Here is an 8,148-nt window from a genome sequence, read left to right on the forward strand (position 1 = left end):
CATGTCACTTTTGACGAATCCTATCCGAGAAACGTCGGAAAGGGTAGTGTTGTTCATGGTGCAGGTACATCTACGGAAGACATACTCAAGGGTGGCGAGCCGGGGATTGATCAACCCGACAAAGTCAAAGTTGAGGAGGATAAAGATGTACATCATGAGGAAACCGAGGTAGCTCATCCGCCTTTAAACGATGATCTCCCTCAAGCTTGGAAGTCTCCCAAAGACCATCCAATTGACAACATTCTCGGAGATATCTCAAAGGGTGTTACAACTCGATCGAAGCTAAGTAATTTCTGTTATCACTTCGCTTCCGTTTCACAAATGGAACCTAAAAACCCTAAAGAAGCCCTACTCGATGAACACTGGTTTTTGTCAATGCAGGAGGAACTAAATCAGTCCACTAGAAATGAGGTTTGGGACCTTGTCCCTCCTCCGCGAGGTCATCGAGTAATCGGCACCCGATGGGTGTTTAGGAACAAGTTGGACGAAAACGGGGTAATAACCCGTAACAAGGCGCGTTTAGTTGCGCAAGGGTATAACCAAGAGGAAGGCATCGACTATGAGGAAACTTATGCGCCGGTTGCCCGACTCGAGGCTATACGCCTTCTCCTTGCCTTCGCTTGTGCGAAAGACTTTAAACTATTCCAAATGGATGTTAAGAGTGCGTTCCTTAACGGTTACATAAATGAAGAGGTCTACGTCGCACAACCTCCGGGTTTTGAATCTCATGAGTATCCCGATCATGTTTGCAAACTAAAAAAGGCTTTATATGGTCTCAAACAAGCTCCTAGAGCTTGGTATGAGCGACTAAGTAAATTTTTACTTGATCAAGGTTACTCAAGAGGAAAGGTTGACACAACTCTCTTTATTAAATGTCAAGGAAAGCACTTGATATTAGTATAAATTTATGTTGACGATATTATATTTGGGTCTACTAACATGAATCTCGTGAGAGAGTTTTCGGATCTTATGCAGGGTGAATTCGAGATGAGTATGATGTGGGAGCTCACATACTTTCTCGGTTTGCAAATTAAACAACTCAAAGAAGGAACATTCGTGAGTCAAACAAAGTATTGTTTGGACCTTATCAAAAGATTTGACATGGCAAAAGCCAAGGCCATTGACACCCCCATGCCAACATGTGCAAACTTGAATAAAGATGAAAACGGTAAGGACGTAGAGGTAAAAAGGTATAGAGGTATGATTGGATCACTTCTCTATCTTACGGCTTCTCGTCCCGACATTATGTTTAGCGTGTGTATGTGCGCAAGATACCAATCATGTCCCAAGGAATCCCATCTAAAAGCTGTCAAACGAATACTTCGATACCTATCTGGTACTCCGAAGTATGGACTATGGTATTCCAAAGGTAATGATTGCTCATTGGTAGGTTTCTCCGATTCCGATTTTGCCGGTTGCAAATCGGATAGGAAAAGCACTAGTGGTACTTGTCAGTTATTTTCAAATTCCTTGGTCAGTTGGCATAGCAAGAAACAAGTTTCAGTTGCTTTGTCAACCGCCGAAGCGGAATACGTTGCCGCCGGTAGTTGTTGTGCTCAAATCATATGGGTTAAGCAAAAATTATTGGATTTTAATCTCAAACTCGAACGTATTCCCATTTTCTGTGACAATACAAGTGCCATTAATCTTACCAAAAATCCTGTGTTGCATTCTCGCACCAAACATATCGAAATTCGACACCACTTTCTTCGGGATCATGTAGAGAAAGGTGATGTTGTATTTGAACATGTTAACACTAAAAATCAACTAGCGGACATTTTCACAAAGCCGCTAGCTACTGAGCCTTTCTTTCATATTCGCCGAGAACTTGGTATTCTCGACATTTCGGAACGGGCATCATAAATTGCTTGATTTATCTTATTTCATTTAAAACTATAATCTTGTACTTCTAACAAGTTAATATTGTTTCAAGCACAAGTATATTGTTCATCAAGTTATTCCGGCATCGAGGTGATATTGCTCCTTTACCCTTCTCTCTCTCCCAACCTTCATGGCTAAATAGGTGTATTACATGATAATATTGTATATATATGACTTGTTTCGTATACCATATCTGTTTGGATGTTTAATGTTGTGTGGCATTCTATTTATGCATCAAACATGTGAGCATATGTGCATAACAATGAAAATCTGCAAAATTTGCCTGTATGAGTCGACCATAACAGGGCAATGGTCGACACATACCTTAAAAACTTTCTTTTTTAAAAAAATTCAAACAGTATGCGTCGACGCATGCAGAGGGTATGGTCGACGGATCGCGCGAAAAATCAGTTTTTCTCTGCAAAAAACGTTCAAACTTCCCATGCATTTACATTTCAAATTCTCATTAAGTGTGCATTCAACCCACTACATTGTGAGTTGCATCTACCTAGTGCCTATTGTCTCTTGACCTCTCCTCTTCCCAAAACCCCTAAAATCTTCATCTTAAAAAGGGCAAACCTCCTTCTTGCAAATCATTCTCAAAATCTTACACAAAGCTTCACTCTCTACCTTTACAAAAAGCTTCAGAATCATTACCAATGGCTTCCTCATCCCGCAAACCTACCGGTAAGAGATCAAGGGGATCATCCTCTGCCTCCCTACCCATTACCGTTGTCTCATTAGTTCCACCGGCTCTTGTCGACACCTTCAACAACGACATTGGTCAAAGAGGAGTTGTGAGGCAACATGCCTTCTACAAACTCACAGCAGAACGCATGCATCTCGTAGACATCATGTCTCTGCTACAGTATCACGGTATTGTTAAATTCCTGGAATGCAATGCCAAATATAGTGAAGACCTAGTCCGTGTGTTCTACACTTGCCTTCATGACAAATTTCGTGGTCAAAAGTTTCACTCCAGGATCGGCACAAGAAAGGTATCGTTCAAGTCTGATGTTTGGAATAAATATTTTGATCTGACATTGGCTGCTGATGAAAATCCTCTTGCTGAGGTAACTGATTCTCACACAATAGAAGGATATGAGTTTAAGAGCGCTTTGAACGCTATGCTGAAACAACCCTACCCAGACCACATTGTCAACAGTGATGCGTTCCCACGAACTATCACTGCCGGTAAGCTGAAAACAGGTGAGCGCATTCTTCAGTGGATTGTGGCGCGCATCCTGCGACCTAAGAAGGGTGGCCTTTCCCGAGTTGAACAGGTTGAGGTTCATCTCATATATATCCTGAAAAATCAGCACAAAATAAATTGGCCCTACTACATTGCTAGTAGGATGTTCAGTTTACGAGACTCCGGACGAGGCATTGCTCTTGCCTATGGATCTCTTATTCAAGAGGTTCTTACTGCAGGCGATGTTGATTATCCGTCCTTTCCTTATACCTCCATTTCCTCAGATAAAGAATTCAGCCCAAAAACTCTCTCTATGATGGGATACTTTTGGTCTGATGAGCGGAAAGCATACAAATTTGTTCGCAGGGGGTATATTCCTACGACTGTTGAAGAATATGATGAAAGTGATGAAAGTGAAGAAGAAGACCAAGAGGAAAACGAAGAAGAAGGAGCAGGACAAACATTTGAGCAGCATGATAGTCCTCCACAAGCAGACACACACGACTACACAAACACCGCTTGGGTTCAGAATACCTATTCAACTGAAGAAGATGCCCCCAACTGATAACATGAAATTATATCACATTTTAAGACTTAATTTAATTAGATTATATTATCATTTACTTTAATTTATCCCATTTTATCAGATATTATGCAGTATTTCTTTTCTATTTACATCAGGTACCCATTTTGAAGCAAAAGTGAAAAAGGGAAGAAAAGGAGGTGTAAAAAGCAATAAAAAGGAAACAAATAACCAAGACTAAGCCCAGCCCAAGAGAAAGCGCACGTTGCCCCTGTGACGGGCGTCACAAGGGTTGTGACGAGCGTCACGCGAAGTAGCCTTGTGACGGACGTCACACATGGTGTGACGAGCGTCACACCAATCCACTAGCTTTTTGGCGCAAGTTACGCTCTCAGAAGAATGGAAGTAACGTTGAGGACTTCGTGTCCTATTCCCAAGCCGTGTATTTAGCCATGCTGAAGACTCGTAGGGAACGGAAGGCAGTTACCAAGGCTATTATAAATAGCCATCTCCTCTCTTTGCCGTAAGGAGAGTTTTTGCACGCTCAGTTTTGCGGAAGCTCTGCCAAATTTTCCTTTCACGCCTTTGCTTATTTTTCTTCCTTTCCAGCATTGTTCATTTTATTTATTTCTTTTGCAAGCTTTACTTTCTCTTTTCCCTTGCAATTTATTTTTCCCGTTTTTAGCTTTTAGATATTTTTTCGCGTAATAGTTTCTACACCGGAAACTACTGTACAACTTTATACCGGATTTAACCTTACGTTATATTCGAGTTTTATTTCCTTGATTTATTTTACTGCTTAATTGAAGAATCGAAGAACAAATCCTACCGGCTTGTGGTGGAGTGTTCAAGACCATTGTATTACGCATTCAGGTTCTTTAATCGTTATTTAATTTTTAATGTTTTATTCTATTGTTTATTCATATTGCCTGCCTGGAATGAGTCTGTTTATGCATGATATAAATTCTTGTTTATTTAGCATGTCTGGCTAATTTGCCTAGGTATCGGTATGTAAAGTAAGCAGAATAAGGGATCGAGACTGAGTCGGTCTATCTAAACTTAAAATCAAAATCAATCTTTTTATGGTCTCAACTTACAGGTTTAATAACAAGATTTTTTACAAAAGTAAAAGACATAAAGAAGTTAAAATCAATAGAGCGAGAGTTTGAGATTTTAACTGGACAGTGTAAGTTAGGCATTAATTCTAGATCAGGGCGAGAGCAAGTTTTAGAGTTAATTAAATTCTGACCTTTTCCAAAAAGTATGTTTAAAGATTGAATGTGAGGACGAGAGTTAAGCATTTGGATTTAATTATATAACCTAAGTCAACAGAGCGAGAGTTTGAGATAAGGGTGTTTAAAACGGTCAGTATTTTCTTAAAAAGAGTTTCTGCAACTTTATTGTTTTCAAAATATGGTTTTTGACTTAATTATAAGTGACAGCAACATTAATATGAAATCATGGTTTATTCAACAGAGCGAGAGTTTGAGATAGAACCTTTAACCAATAAAGTTAACCGAAACGATTCATTTTAAAACCAAGAAACCGACAAAGACTTGATTCCCTAGTTTTGACGAATTACATACCGATATCCGTTTTATTAATATTTAATCTAGACATTAGTTTAGCTCTTAGTTTTTCCCCAAACAATCAAACATCTTCACCTTAGATTTACGTAGTAACTTTAGATAACGGTATATCGATTCATAAGTCCCTGTGGGATCGATATCTTTTAAAACTACGCGATAGAACTGTGCACTTGCAGTTTGTATCCCATTCTCGACTCACCCAGTCGAGCGATCAAGTTTTTGGCGCCGTTGCCGGGGACTTTTATTCAATCGATATCGTAACTCTTCCGTTACGCTGTAGAGACTAAGGTTTCTTTTTCTTCTATTTTCTTTCTTTCGTTGATTTGTATGCCACGCACTCGCTCTCAAGGCGAACCGCTCTATTTACGAATCAACGATATCGAACTATATCTCCGAGTCTTACGACGAATTCGGGAATATCGTGCTGAAAACAATCTCCCTCCTATAGACCTTCCTGATCTCAAAGATTTTCCTTCTTTAACCGAGATGGCAGAACCAGCTCGTGCTCTTAGAGATTACGCCGCTCCATCGCAAGATGAACCGCATTCAAGTATTGCTCCGCCCGCAATCGAAGCAAACAACTTTGAACTTAAACCTTCGTTGTTGCAGGCTGTGCAACAGAACCAATTCTCTGGAAATCTTACCGAAGATCCAAACCTTCATTTATCCGTATTTGTCCAATACGCTGATACTGTTAAAGCTAATGGTGTCACTTCAGAGGCAATTCGACTTCGTCTTTTTCCTTTCTCATTAAGAGATAGCGCTAGAAGATGGCTTCAATCTCTTCCTTCCAACTCAGTCACCACATGGAACGAGTTGAAGAAAGTTTTTCTTGCCCGATATTTTCCACCAAGCAAAACAGCTATGTTAAGAGCCCAGATAAACGGATTTAAACAGAAAGACAACGAGTCTCTTTTCGAAGCATGGGAAAGATACAAAGACATGATGAGACTTTGCCCACACCATGGTTTGGAAGACTGGTTAGTAATTCACACATTTTATAATGGTCTCTTATACAACACAAGGTTAACAATAGACGCCGCTGCAGGTGGTGCACTAATGAACAAACCTTATGCTGATGCTTACCAGCTTATCGAGAGCATGGCCCAAAACCACTATCAGTGGGGAACCGAACGAACAACAGTGGAAAAACCTCAACCGAAAACTGGCATGTACGAGATAAGTAACCTTGATCACGTCAATGCAAAAGTGGATGCTTTGGTCCAGAAGATTGAAAGTTTAAACGTATCACCTCCAGCAGCCGTGGTTGCTATAACTCAGAATTGCGAGGTCTGTGGAATCCAAGGCCACACTCCTGCGGAATGTCAACTCTTGACTGGAATCCAAACAGAGCAAGTAAACTATGCTCAAGGAAGCCCCTAATCGAATACCTATAACCCAAATTGGAAGAACCATCCAAACTTCTCATATAAGAGTAATAATGCTTTATACGCACCTGGACAGTCTCCAAATCAAGCCCCATCTATACCTCCAGGATATCAGAAACCGAATCCTAACAATAATACCCCTAGAAAATCCAACTTGGAAATCATGATGGAAAACTTTATAGCTTCCCAACAACAAACCAATAAAGATTTCTTAAACCAGAACATACACACTGGCGAACAACTTAAACAACTAGCAAGCAAAGTAGATGCCTTGGCTACCCATAACAAAATGCTGGAAACGCAAATATCTCAAGTAGCTCAACAACAAGCACCTACTGCTGCACCAACTGGTACATTCCCTGGACAGCCCCAACCCAATCCGAGAAGCCAAGCTCATGCAATTATATTGAGAAGTGGAACGGAAGTGGAAGGACCGTCTGACCCAAGGATAGAAAACCAAAACCCTGAGAAATCCACTGAGGAAAGTGAACCTAAGGAAAAGGAAGAGAGTAATAAGGAAACCCTAGAAAAGAAGGAACCCTATGTACCTCCACCACCTTACAAACCACCTATACCTTACCCTCAAAGGCTTGTTAAAACCAAAGATGTAGGTCAATTTAGAAAATTTGTTGATCTCCTTAAACAATTAAACGTTACAATTCCGTTTACCGAAGCTATTACGCAGATGCCCTCATATGCTAAATTCTTAAAAGAAATTCTTTCTAATAAGAGGAAACTTGAGGATAGCGAAACCGTTACACTCCCTGCCGAATGTAGCGCTATAATCCAAAACATGCCCCCTAAACTCAAGGATCCGGGTAGCTTCTCTATACCCTGTCACATAGGAAAATTTGTCATCGACAAAGCCTTATGCGATTTAGGAGCCGGAATTAGCGTTATGCCCTTATCCATATGTAAGAAACTGGAGATGAGAGAATTAAGACCGACCAAAATGTTTGTGCAATTAGCAGATCGTTCCATCAAATATCCTGTAGGAATCCTTGAAAACGTTCCCGTACGCATAGGTCAGTTTTACATTCCCACTGACTTCACAATTATGGACATTAGAGAAGATGATACGACACCTATTATACTAGGAAGACCATTCTTAGCAACTGCCGGTGCAATCATAGACGTAAAACGAGGACGACTCACCTTCGAAGTAGGTGAAGAAAAAATTGAATTCATTCTTTCCCAATTCTTGAAAGCACCTGCAATAGAAGATACATGTTACTTCATGGATATCATCGATGAATGCATAAAAGAAGCAGAGTCAGGAGAAGACAAACCATCAGACTATCTTTTAGAGGACAAATCTAAACAATGCCTAGCAATAACACCAGATCCTACGTAGTGTCTTAACAAACCAACCCCTGATTTGAAAACACTTCCCAAAAATCTGAGATATGAATTCCTAGACTTAGAACTTGAACGACCTGTGATAGTTAATGCAGATCTAGGAAGACTCGAAACAGAAAAACTCCTACATATCTTAAGAAAATATCCAACTGCACTAGGATACCACATCACCGATCTTAAAGGAATAAGCCCTTCTATTTGTATGCACCGCATCAT

At 40.2% G+C, this 8,148-nt stretch overlaps 1 pseudogene; it reads right to left on the reverse strand.

Annotated features, from left to right (window-relative positions):
• Positions 1–6,056: 6,056 nt before the first annotated feature.
• On the reverse strand, positions 6,057–6,156 carry LOC127077190 (uncharacterized; annotated as a pseudogene).
• Between the last annotated feature and the right edge of the window lie 1,992 nt (positions 6,157–8,148).

Source organism: Lathyrus oleraceus, chromosome 4 (genome assembly GCF_024323335.1).
Source record: "Lathyrus oleraceus cultivar Zhongwan6 chromosome 4, CAAS_Psat_ZW6_1.0, whole genome shotgun sequence".
Lineage (NCBI taxonomy): Eukaryota > Viridiplantae > Streptophyta > Magnoliopsida > Fabales > Fabaceae > Lathyrus > Lathyrus oleraceus.